The sequence below is a fragment of the Delphinus delphis genome, chromosome 4, assembly GCF_949987515.2.
Source record: "Delphinus delphis chromosome 4, mDelDel1.2, whole genome shotgun sequence".
Classification (NCBI taxonomy): Eukaryota; Metazoa; Chordata; class Mammalia; order Artiodactyla; family Delphinidae; genus Delphinus; species Delphinus delphis.
In genome coordinates this window covers 143,614,209-143,626,117 of record NC_082686.1, presented here as the reverse complement: position 1 = coordinate 143,626,117, position 11,909 = coordinate 143,614,209, and positions in this window count along the sequence as shown.

Genomic DNA, 11,909 nt, shown 5'->3' with positions numbered 1-11,909 from the left:
GTCCAGTCTCAAGAATGTCCATTGCTCTCTGTTAGCCCTGCTGACTCAGTGAAGGATTTCCTTCTACAGGCTCAAGAAATTGCCACCGAAAGAAGAGAAACAGATGTGACAACAAAAAGGGGGAATTGTTAACCTTATCACACAGATATGGTTTGGACCTGATATTAAACCTATAGTACCTGTTGGAGCCCAGTGGTTCTTGCTCCAGCATATATTGTACATTCCTTAACTAATTGGGCACCTGAGAAAATGATTCTATGGGCAAACAGTACTTTGGAAACTTTCTCCCATGGTGGCTCATAAAGTATATGCTTGTTGTAATATATGTCCTAAATATAATCCTGGACAGTCACTTCAGGGGTCACAAGGCCAACCTCCCCCTTCCTAAGGGACCTTCTGGGGTATGGCAATTGGACTTTGTACAGATTCGACCATGTCAAGGAAGTCAGTATATCTTGGAAATGATCTGCATGTTTTCACACTGGGTTGAAGTTTTAACAGTAAGTAAACTGTTATTAGAAAATATAATTCCTATTTGGGGAAGTCCTTCTGAATTACACAGTGACTGGGGAACTAATTTAACTGAATAATTAAATCTATTTGTGACATTTGGCCAATAGTGCCGCATTTTCACTGCACTCATCATCCCTAATCTTCCGGATTGGTAGAAAGGACTAATGGCACTATCAAAATGCAATTAGCAAAACTCCCAGAACCATTTAATCTCTCATGGCCAAAAGCTCTTCTGCTATCGCTTCTCAACCTTAGATCTATGCCTTTTGGTAAACATCAGCTGTCTCCTTTTGAAATCATAACAGGATGGCCTATGTGATTAGATGAAGAAGTCTATGAACCAACCTCACTCCAAGGAGATATATTACATTATTGTCAGGGTCTTAGTAAAACACTTAAAGAAAATGAAAAATTAGTAGCTAACTCCTTTCACAGTGAGCTCCTGGGAGATGAAGACCTTAAGGATCATGATTACAACCTAGAAATTTTGGGTTTTTTTGGAAAAGACCTAAAATAGAAGATTCTTTGCAGGCATGTTGGAAAGGACCTTACCAAGTTTTATTCACTAATCCGTGGGCTGCCAAATTAGAAGGCATAGACTCATGGATTCACATCTCTATTTTAAAAAAGACCCCTCCACCTGAATGGACTTCATCCCCTACGTCTGACACCTGGTTTTGACTAAGATCAATGCCACCAAGCCAGGATGAGAAGAGGATGACAGCAATAGTAAACAGCTAACCCAAGAGTCTGGACCAGGCCTGTAAAATTCACCCTACTAACCTAACTGTACTATTTACCAAATGCCTGTCTCTTTATCAAAATTTAAAGTTACTGTGTTACTTCTGACTATACTTTGCCACAATGTACAGGGTAAAAATTCTTTAGTAAAGTTGTCACAGAGTATAGTGAGTGGAGGCCATCTAACCAATTGTCAGATCTGTCATCAAATTCCTCAGTCAATATAAGACCAATAGAAGCCCCTCATAATTCCTGTAATCAACTTTTCAGATGTCACCAATGTAACCACTTACCTAGACAAACCACCCTCTGGCATAACCTTTCAGGTTCAAATTATTTAACATATTAATATGTCTATCGTTTCGTACTATCCTCAGTTCTTAGAGACTGAGCACAACTCACCCTAGGACTCCTTTGCTCTGTCTCTTACTTAATTGAAAAATGTCTTTAAAAACGCAAGAAAATTATGCCAGCAACTCCCTTATACCAAATTACATAGAAATATTTTTTTGGAAAGCCTGCAAGAGAAATGACCCATGGTTTAATATCATCTGAACAAAACCCCCAATTAATGAGGCTATCAATGAGAGCATTCTTGGAGGGATCACTTGTGCCCCACCCCCAGTTTTGTCTTTATACGTAGTATTGGAATTGACTCACCTTCCCAAGGGTGGGCACATAAATGTCTTAATAACTGACAGATAGCAGGTTTATGTTTATTAGGATATTATGTTACCCCATTGTCTATACATCAGGAAGTAGATGAACCTCCTTTCTCTCTTCAAGAGACAAGAGATCCATATTAGCAAAATACCAAGTTATCTGGTGGCAAAAATCTTTTGGGAATCTTGGCTCCTAATGCAAGATTTGTATCAACAAAGTTATGCTCAGAAATCTATCAGCCATCATTGGTCAAATAACTGAAAAGATTGCAAACAACAGTGTAGCACAGCAGACATCCCTAAATTTCTTAGCTCAGTTAATACTAGATCCTCTACTGGCTAAACAAGGAGGTATTTGTGCTATTGCTTATACTACTTGTTGCGCTTATATTAATACCTCTGGAGAAGTTGAGACACACCTAGAAAGGATTTCTCAAAAGGCCAGATGTAAGCAAAACTGACACTTGAAATGACCTGTTTAGTTGGCTCCCTTCAGGAATAGACATTTTTTTCCGCTCTGCTTTACATATAATTATCATTTTCATAATACATATTATTCTTTTCTTAGCTATCAAGCTTCTCATAACATGTATCATTGTGTGCTTCCAGTCTACTGCTAATAAAAGCACACAATGTTTGTGTGACAATTTGATATGGTTGATAAAATGTATAGACTATGAAAATGCTTCCTTGCCAATATATCTCCATGCTTATCCATTACATTCAATTAATTACCTGCCCCCCAAGGAGAATAACTAAGCAACTCTATTCCTAAGGGAAAAAAAGAGGAAAGAGGCAGGCCTAGCACCGAGGGATGGGATGGACTCAGGGCAGGAACAATGACCATCCCAGCCTCTAGGGACAATTTTTGATAATTAATGCTTTCTACTGAAAGATATATGATCAAATGGGGGGAATTGATAAAAGAAATTTTCACGTACTGAAATATAGGGAAGTCATTCTGGCTTATACGTGAGTTAACTTGAATTTTATGCTAATAAAAATAGCCTGCTTTTGGCCTATCAAACATACAGTGTACATCTGCTTTAATTCTAAAAGAAAAGGGCACACTGACCAGAAACAAATAATATGTATGTTAAAAATCATGATTAAATGCCCCTCTTCCTGGGGCACCAATGACTGTACCCCTTTGAGGATAAGACTCCCTTCCCAGATGCCAAGCCCATACCGTATGTGGTGTACTTCTACGTGCTGGTCTGTTTTTTGAAACCATATAGAAATGTATCCCTGACTTGTTTAGTGTTCTTTGTTCTGACAAAATGAAATTGCTGAAAATGTGCTTCTCTAGAGCAGTTTCTTAGAGTAATCTGGGAAGCAGTCTTCTGGGTTAGTCTTCAGTTTGTCTCAAAGAAAACTTTATTCTATTTTTAGTATTGATTATTTATTGCTTATTTTGATTGAAAAAGGGGAAAAGGAAAAGTTATGCTTAAACTTAACTCTAACCTTGACCACTTTAGCCATTTTCATTTGACATGGTCTAGGAAGCCCTAGCCATAGGAATTAAATGAAAAAAAGAACTAAAAGAAATCTGATGGCAGAGGAAAAAGTAACACTGTCACTGGCAGTAAATGACACAATACTGTACATAGAAAATCCTGAAAATGACACTCAAAATCAAATAGACCTCATCAGAAAATTCAGATAAGTTGAAGTATACAAAATTAATCTCTAGAGATCAGCTGCATTTCTATACACTCACAAAAAATTATCAGAATGAGAAATTAAGAAAATAAGTGCTGGGACTTCCCTCGTGGTCCAGTGGCTAAGACTCTGTGCTCCCAATGCAGGGGGCTCGGGTTCAATTCCTGGTCAGGGAATGAGATCCCATATGCCACAACTAAAGACCCCACATGGCACAACTAAAAAAAATCCCACATGCTGCAATGAAAGTCCCACGTGCTGCAACTAAGACCTGATGCAGCCAAATAAATATTAAAAAGAGAAAATAAGCCCAATGAAAATGACATTAACCAAAATAAAATACCTAGGGATACACCTAACCCAGGAGTTAAAAGACCTGTACTCAGAAAATTGGAAGAGCTTGATGAAAGAAGTTGAAGACCACATGAATAAATGACAAGATATGCTGTGCTCGTGGATTGGAAGAATTTGTGTTGCTCAAATGGTTCTCCACACCCCAAGGTAATCTAGAGATTTGAGGCTCTTTATATCAAGATAGCAATGACATTATATGCAGAACTAGAACAAAGCATTCTAAAATGTGTATGGAAACACAGAAGAACCTGAATAGTCAATACAATCTTAAGAAAGAAGCACAGACCTGGATATATCACCATCCCTGATTTCAAACTATACTACAGATCTAGAATCATCAAGACAGCATGATTTTGGCACACACCAAAAATATACACATAGATCCATGAAATAGAACGGAGAGCCCAGAAATAAACCCAGGCTTCTATGGTCAACTTATCTGTGACAAAGGAGGTGAGAATATACAACAGGGAAAAGATAACCTCTTCAATTAATGGTGTTGGGAAAACTGGACAGCTACATGCCCAAGAATCAAACTGGACTACTTTCTCATATCATCTACAAAACTAATGTCAAGATGAAGCAAATACTTCCATGTAAGACCTGAAGCCACGGAACTCCTAGGAGAAAACATAGGCACTATATTCTTTGACAATGCAGAGCATACTGCAGAGTATGCAGTTTGCTCTTAGCAATATTTTTTGGACCCGTCTCCTTAAGCAAGAGAAACCAAGCCAAATAAACCAATGGGACCGCATCCCACTGAAAAGCTTTCCAATGGCAAAGGAAATCATACACAAAACAAAAAGGCAGCCTACTGAGCCTGAGAAAATATTTGCAAACTATGTATCTAAAAAGGGGTTCATCCCCAAAATGGACCAAGAACTCACCCAAGTCAACCTTCAAAAGACAAAAACCCAAGTAAGAAAAATTGGTAGAAGACTGAACTTTTTTTTTTTTTTTTTTTTTTTTGCAGTACGCGGGCCTCTCACTGTTGTGGCCTCTCCCGTTGCGGACCACAGGCTCCGGACGCGCAGGCTCAGCGGCCATGGCTCACGGGCCCAGCTGCTCCGCGGCATGTGGGATCTTCCCGGACCGGGGCACGAACCCGTGTCCCTGCATCGGCAGGCGGACTCTCAACCACTGCACCACCAGGGAAGCCCCTGAACATTTTTTTAAAGAATACATACTTATGGCCAACAGACACATGAAAGGATGGTCAACATCACTTATCAATTATCATACAGTCCCCATTCCTCCCTCCCACAGCCCCTGACAGTACCTAATCCCATTTCTCTCTCTCTGTTTCTGTACCTATTCTGGATGTTTCCTGTAAATAAAACCATACAAAAGGTGGCTTTTTGTTTCTGTCCACATATTTTAAGAGGTGACTTATAAATTTCTGTTTTTGTTTTATTATTTGAAAGGAAAACCCAGCTGGATTTTAAAAAGAGACGTACAAAATGAAGTCCTATTGGTAAGTGTGTACATAATCTTGAAGTAGATGCTGATTTTCTAAGTGTGACACCAGAGCTAGAATACAGAATGGAAATGCTTAGCTCTTCAGTGGCAGAGATAAAAACAAAACAACAAAGAAACAATCAAAAACAAGTAAACAACAAATAAACAAAAAACCAACAGAGACAACTGGAAAGACAAACCATAAACTGGAAAAGCATTCCTCATAACCCAAGGCCAGAGAAGGATTTAACATGCCTGTGGTCCAGAAACTTTTTGAAAACCAGTGTTTTAACAAGAAACAGAACAAACACAGGCATTTCTAAGGAGAGCTAGTGCATACTGCCAGTCAATGTTAGAGACGCTTGACCTCTCAGCTGAGGACACACGCAAATGTAAACACTATGGAGACAGCACTGGTCACCACTACACTGGCTGGTTGTCATTCTGGTGACCACCAGCCCTGGTGACAACGTGAGGAAGCAGAGGCCCCAGCAGATCCCCTAGGGGGGAGAGTGAACCGACACTCCTCTCTGGGAGAAGAGTGTGCAGAATCCCTCAGAGTCCCACAGGGGTATCCCTTTCCCAGAAGTGCTGATCCTTAGAATTGATCCCACTAAAATTCTTCAACAATTTTTTAAAGATGTCTTTTCAAGAGTGTCCGTCACAGCACTGGTTGAAATAGTAGGGAATTGGCAACAACAGGAATGTTCATGGAGAGGAGATGGGATCCAACAGTTCTGGTCCACTTGAATGAAGGAATGCTGTGCAGCTGAGAAAGTGGGGGCAGGGTGTCAACCTGATGACAGGGGAGACCTCAGCGTTCCCTATGTGGGACACAGGAGGACCAATTGTCTGCATCCAGGATCCCATCTGTTAAGAACACATGGATGTGAAATCAACATCGATGCAGATGAATCTGCTTGTGTGCGTTTGTGTGGGAGAGAGAGACAGGGATAGAAGGAGAGACAGAGTGTGAGAGAGATGTACCAAACCATTCAAGACGGTCACCTCTGGGGGTGGGATTTGCAAACCTCTTCTCTTCTCCTTTAGGTGATATTTCCATTTTCTATAATGTGTATTACTTTAATAATTCTAAAAAATAATTAAATTATAAAGTGTAATCCATTCATCACTTATTTATAGAGTAATTAATGTACATTAGTTCATATTTATTTTTTAACGATTTATTACAAGGACACTAAACATTTATGACAGTAAAATATTGAATTCTAAAGGAATTAAGAATCAGGGAAACAACAAAACCTTCTGGTGACTCAGTTACAGGTCAGCTAAGTGGCAGGACATGGCAAAGTTGGGTCCATTTTCTCCAGGAGGTTGTGTATGTTGTGAATCAGCACCCCAGGACTCAGGTGAGCTTCCCTAGGTGGCCAAACTTGACGGACCTCCAACTCTACTCCTGACCTCTGCCCTCAGCTAATTTTATCTGTGTCCTTTCACCATAACCAGCACTGACCCTGAGTATAAAACTTCAGTGAATTCTGGGAGCCTCCAAGCAAAAAAGAACCCAGGGTAGTCTCAGGACCCCCAGCCCTGCAGTCAGGGTCAGAAGTAGGGGTGGTCTCAGAGCCCTAGAATCTGCAGGACCCCTCTACCAGGTAAGGTGTAGGAGACCCCAAGTTATACTTAAGCTGAGTCCAGGGCCCTCCTATGTTAGGAGCATCCTAACCCTGTGGATCAGGAAGCGGCCAGCTCCCTCCCTCCTTGGCCCAGTCTCTGGCCTCTTTGGAATGCCCTGGGGGACGAGGGGTTGGGGGCGGTGCCCAAGACAGGGGAGGGGAGGTAGAGTTGGAAAATCACCCAAGGACATGCTTTCCCTGAAGCGACCCCTGCCCCAGGTGACCCCAGCTGCAAGCTGAGTTGGACCACTCAAGTTGGAGCCCTCATGGCTTGGACACTGACATCCTGGATTTTTTGGAAGACAAGCACCCAAGTACTCCCAGTAATTCCCTACTGCTGTGGTTAGGGCCACCCTGTCTCTTCTTTTAGGTGGAGTTCTCACCCCTCCCAGAAGGCCTCTTTGGGGGGCTAATGGATTGGGGATCTCCACAGCAGGAACGGGGTCCATGACAGGATGGTGGTGTCCATGGCAGGACTGGAGACTCTGTGGTGGGTGGGAGTCCACACTCCAGGCAGGAGGGCTCCCACCCAACCTGCCTGTCCACACGTCATGGTCATAGGTCCACACACAGTGCATCTGTCTATGTGGTAGAAGGTGCAGTGGTCCAGGGAACAGTGCAGCCTGTTGAGGGTGCCCAGTCCGGTGCAGGTGTCTGACCACCCAGCAGTCAGGTCAGTGTAGAGTGTGTACCTGGAGCCCTGGCCATGCTCCCCAACTCCCAGAGATGACACCTCAGCATGGTCCCTGGAAAGGCTGGAAGGTCTGCCAACAGCACTTCCTCCCCCAAATGCCTGAAGCAAAAGATGCCTCTGTGCAGAAAGACAGAACATCGCTAGGCTGATGTCCTAAAGAAGTCAGTCAGCATATACACACTACTATGTATAAAATAGATAACTAATGAGAACTGACTGTATAGTACAGGGAACTCTACTCATGCTCTGTGGTGACCTACATGGGAAGGAAATCTGAAAAAGAGGATGTATGTATACATATAGCTGATTCACTTTCCTGTGCAGCAGAAACTAACAGCATTGTAAAGCAACTATACTCCAATAAATATTAATTTTAAAAAAAGGAAGTCAGCACAGATGGCTCTAGGCCAGTGTCTGGGAACTGGGCTGCTGTAGTGGGCTGAATGCCCCCTCCTAAAAATTATGTCCATGTCCTGACCCCTAGAACCTGGGAATGGAAACTTGTTTGGAAATAAGGTCTTGGCAGTTATAATTAGTTAAGTACCTAGAGATGAAGGTGGCCCAGTGACAGGTATCCTCACAGGAGACAGAAGAGGACAGACAGAGGAGAAGACACCTGAAGATGGAGACAGATACTGGAAAGATGCGGCCACAAGCCCAGGGATGCCTGGAGTCTCCAGAAACTTGAAAAGGCAGATAAGACCCTCTCTTGGAGCCTCTGGAGGGAGCTCAGCCCTGAGACACTTGATCTCAGTCTTCTGGTCTCCAGCACAGGGAGGGTGGGTTTTTGCTGTTCTGAGCCTCTGTGGTCATCTGTCATGTAAACTCCAGGAAGCTGATACAGCGGGTGAACAACTCCCTGCCCTGATCTAAACCCCCCTCCCATTAGGGGCCGCCCCCTGCAGCTAGACTGTTTGAACAAAGCATGTGGTTCCTGCTGAACCCCGGCTCCCCTTCTGGGCACTGGCATTTTGGAGGGTGAGGGCAGAAAACACCACATGACCTGCCCCCAGCCAGGGGCCAAGTCTCTAGTGAACTTCCCTGGGGGGGAAATGTCATGGTTTTACCCTTTGTCACTGGGGGAAGAGATGTTCTGGAGACCCTAGAGGGAAGGAGGGGGCACGAGGAAGCCGGCCCAGGGATCCCCCCAACCGTGCACCCCTACTGTGCATTGTGACCCATCTTAGCCTTGAGCACCTGAGCGTGTGCTAAGCCCCATGAGCCTCCCAGCAGGTCCCTGAAGGTGAGGGTGGCCCTGCAGACCCCACCCCTCCCCTCCACGTCTAGTAGGTGGAAGAATCACTTCTCGCATCCTGGGAGCGGTTCTGGGGTTTTGCCGGCTGAGCCCCTGCCTATGCCCCCCACTCCCCAACAAGAGCCACCAGACACGCTGTTTTCCCTGCTGCCTGAATGCCCCCATGATATTCTCAGGAAAGAATTCAGGAGTGTTCGCAGAAGCTTCTGCAGGCAGCTCTGCATCTGCACCATTTTCACATCTGCCCTGCAGACACACTGAAAGCGTTCCCTGACCTCACGTCCCCAGCTGACTGTCTCCACATGGCGACCACAGGCCCCAAGGCAGGTGTCAGACTGACTGCCTCATCTCATCTGGAAGGGGATGGTGGTCTCTGCCCATGGGGCGAGTGGGGGGCACACCTACAGCCACAGCACCAGCTCCAGGGAGAGTGCGACCCCTCGGGGGCCTGGACCATTCGCTCTCATCTCCCCCGCCCCAACACCACCTGACGCACAGTCATGACACGGGGACACTGGCCCAGTCAGGAGGACCCAGAGGCAGCACCCGGCACCACATCAGACGTGCCTTTCCATGGGCAGTGGACACACAGGGTGTCAGGACGTTGTGTCTAGAAAATAAACCGAGCCCACTAGAAGCTGATCTCCATGTGTGGACTTGAAACCCACACGCAGGGATAGAGCTCCCTCCGGACACGGGCTCAGAAGCCTCTGCACAGGTGCTGGCCACACCCATGCTTCCTGCCCGACCACCCAGGCCTCCCTGGTGGGCACGGTTGGACCTGCACTCCCCGGGCTCCCCGATAACCTGAGGGGCCAATGCTGGCAGGGCCTGGGATGAAAGTGGTCACTCCACCAACACCGCTCAGGTCCTGAGTGACCAGGAGAGCAAAGGCCAGCGGAGTCTGAGGCCCAGCATCGGTGAAGCTCAACCCATCCCCTCCACGGGACACCCCCTCCAGCCCCGATCTGCTTACTCAGGCCCATCACGTAAACCTCTCAAAGTCCGAGTTCCACTCCACTGCCCAACATTCCTGGTGTGGACATCCGTGTACACAAGCTGCCCTGTGTCCTCTTCCCACACGGGACGCCCCTCCATCCCTGCTTCTCCCTGAAAATAGCCTGGCCCTCGCATGTGCTGGGAAAGAAAGAGGCTGGGGAGGAAGCCAGCCTGTACTGCCCACCACCCAGGGGCCCAGACACAGGGCTCGGGGGCTGCTGGGCCTTGAGGTCCGGACACTTTCAGATGTGGGATGAACACTGGAGCCTCCCCGTATGTGATTCAGGAAACAGGAGGACTACCAAACCGAGCCCATCCCTGGGCTCTGCTGCAAATCTGCTTGGATTCGCTCTCCTGATCCTATAGGCAGACACACAGGAAATGGGATCTGGGATTCTCTTAAAGACAAAGTTCTGTGAAATTTCCACAAGACCCCTTTCTGAATACCTTGTTCTGAGCAACTTACTAGTCAATCCATGTTGCCATCACCCCTTGAGCAGACTGGGAAGCTGAGGCTGTGAGAAGCCAAGTCCCCAGAAGCAGAGACGCGGGGCTGCAGAGTGTGGTCTGCACCCACTGCCCACCCAGTGTGTCTGCCCGCTCCTGGCAGACTCTACGTCACCCCTTTGTGGGGATTAGCATTGCAAAACCTCCCCTTCAGTGAGATTCATGTTACAAAGCCTTTAAACAAGATTTCTTACAACCCTATTTTTGGGGTCACCCGGGAGCCTTGTCATCCTGAAGTGGGTTCAGCCCACGTCACCAGGGCAGCTTTCTTGGGTCACACTCACTATACTTGCTCAGCTCAGACCCAGAAAGGCCCCTTGCGCCCAGAGCCCCATGGCTCTGCCTGGGCTCCCACTCCCCTCCTGCCTGGTCCCTCCCTCCTCTGTTCCCAGCAGGGTCACCAGGAGCTCCCACCCACTCCAGGGTAGGCTGTCCACTCTGTCCTGGGGAGGCCTCCATGTTTTCAAATGGAAGAAACGAGAAGCTCCCGTGGGGTCGTCCTCACCCAGTACAGCAGCCAGCACCCACCTACTGACCTTGTTGCTCTAGATGGGCCAGGGTGGTGTTCAGAGGCCTGCAGCACCTTCTGGTTCCCATTTCATCCCACCGCTGTCCACGGGTGAGTCACTAAGTAGCTCTGTACCGGCTGCACAGAGAGGACACTTGTTCATATGCCCCTCCCAGCCCACGGGGCTCTCGTGGTCAGGCCCCTCCCAGGATATGGAGCTCACCTGGGCAGGTACCCAGCAGCCCACAGGGCTCTCGTGGTCGGGGCCCTCCCAGGATATGGAGCTCACCTGGGGAGGTACCCAGCAGCCTACGGGGCTCTCGTGGTCGGGGGCCCTCTCAGGATATGGGGCTCACCTGGGCAGGTACCCAGCAGCCCACGGGGCTTTTTTGGTCAGGCCCCTCCCTGGATACGGAGCTCCCCTTGGCAGGTACCCCGGCAGGGCTGGGCACACAGGAACCGTGCACATAGCCCTCATTGCAGAGCACCCCCAGCTCACCTGTCTGTCAGGGCTGACACAGAGCACCTCAGAGCAGGACTTGAACTAACAAAGAGCAGCTCCGACAGGTCTGTGACCCTGGGCTTCACTCTGTGCGGCCTCCCTCCGCCTGGTCTTCCAGAGGCTTCCACTGCAGCCGGGGCACCAGGCCTCTGTCTCCACCCACCACCCACCCCTCCTCTCCCTGACTCCTGGGTTCCTCTCATTAGGAGAGGGTCTTCTTGAAGTTGTCTCCCACTCATGGGCCAGATAAAATGATTAGAAAACAAGCCAGAGCTGCAGCCCCATATTCACCCTGACACTCAGAGCTCCACAGCTGTTCCTAGTACCGGGCCAGCACAGCAAAACCCATTTTCTGCAACTGTGAGCCCCTGATGGGTGTGGATTGGCTGACCCGGGCAGCCTGACCTGGCCGGC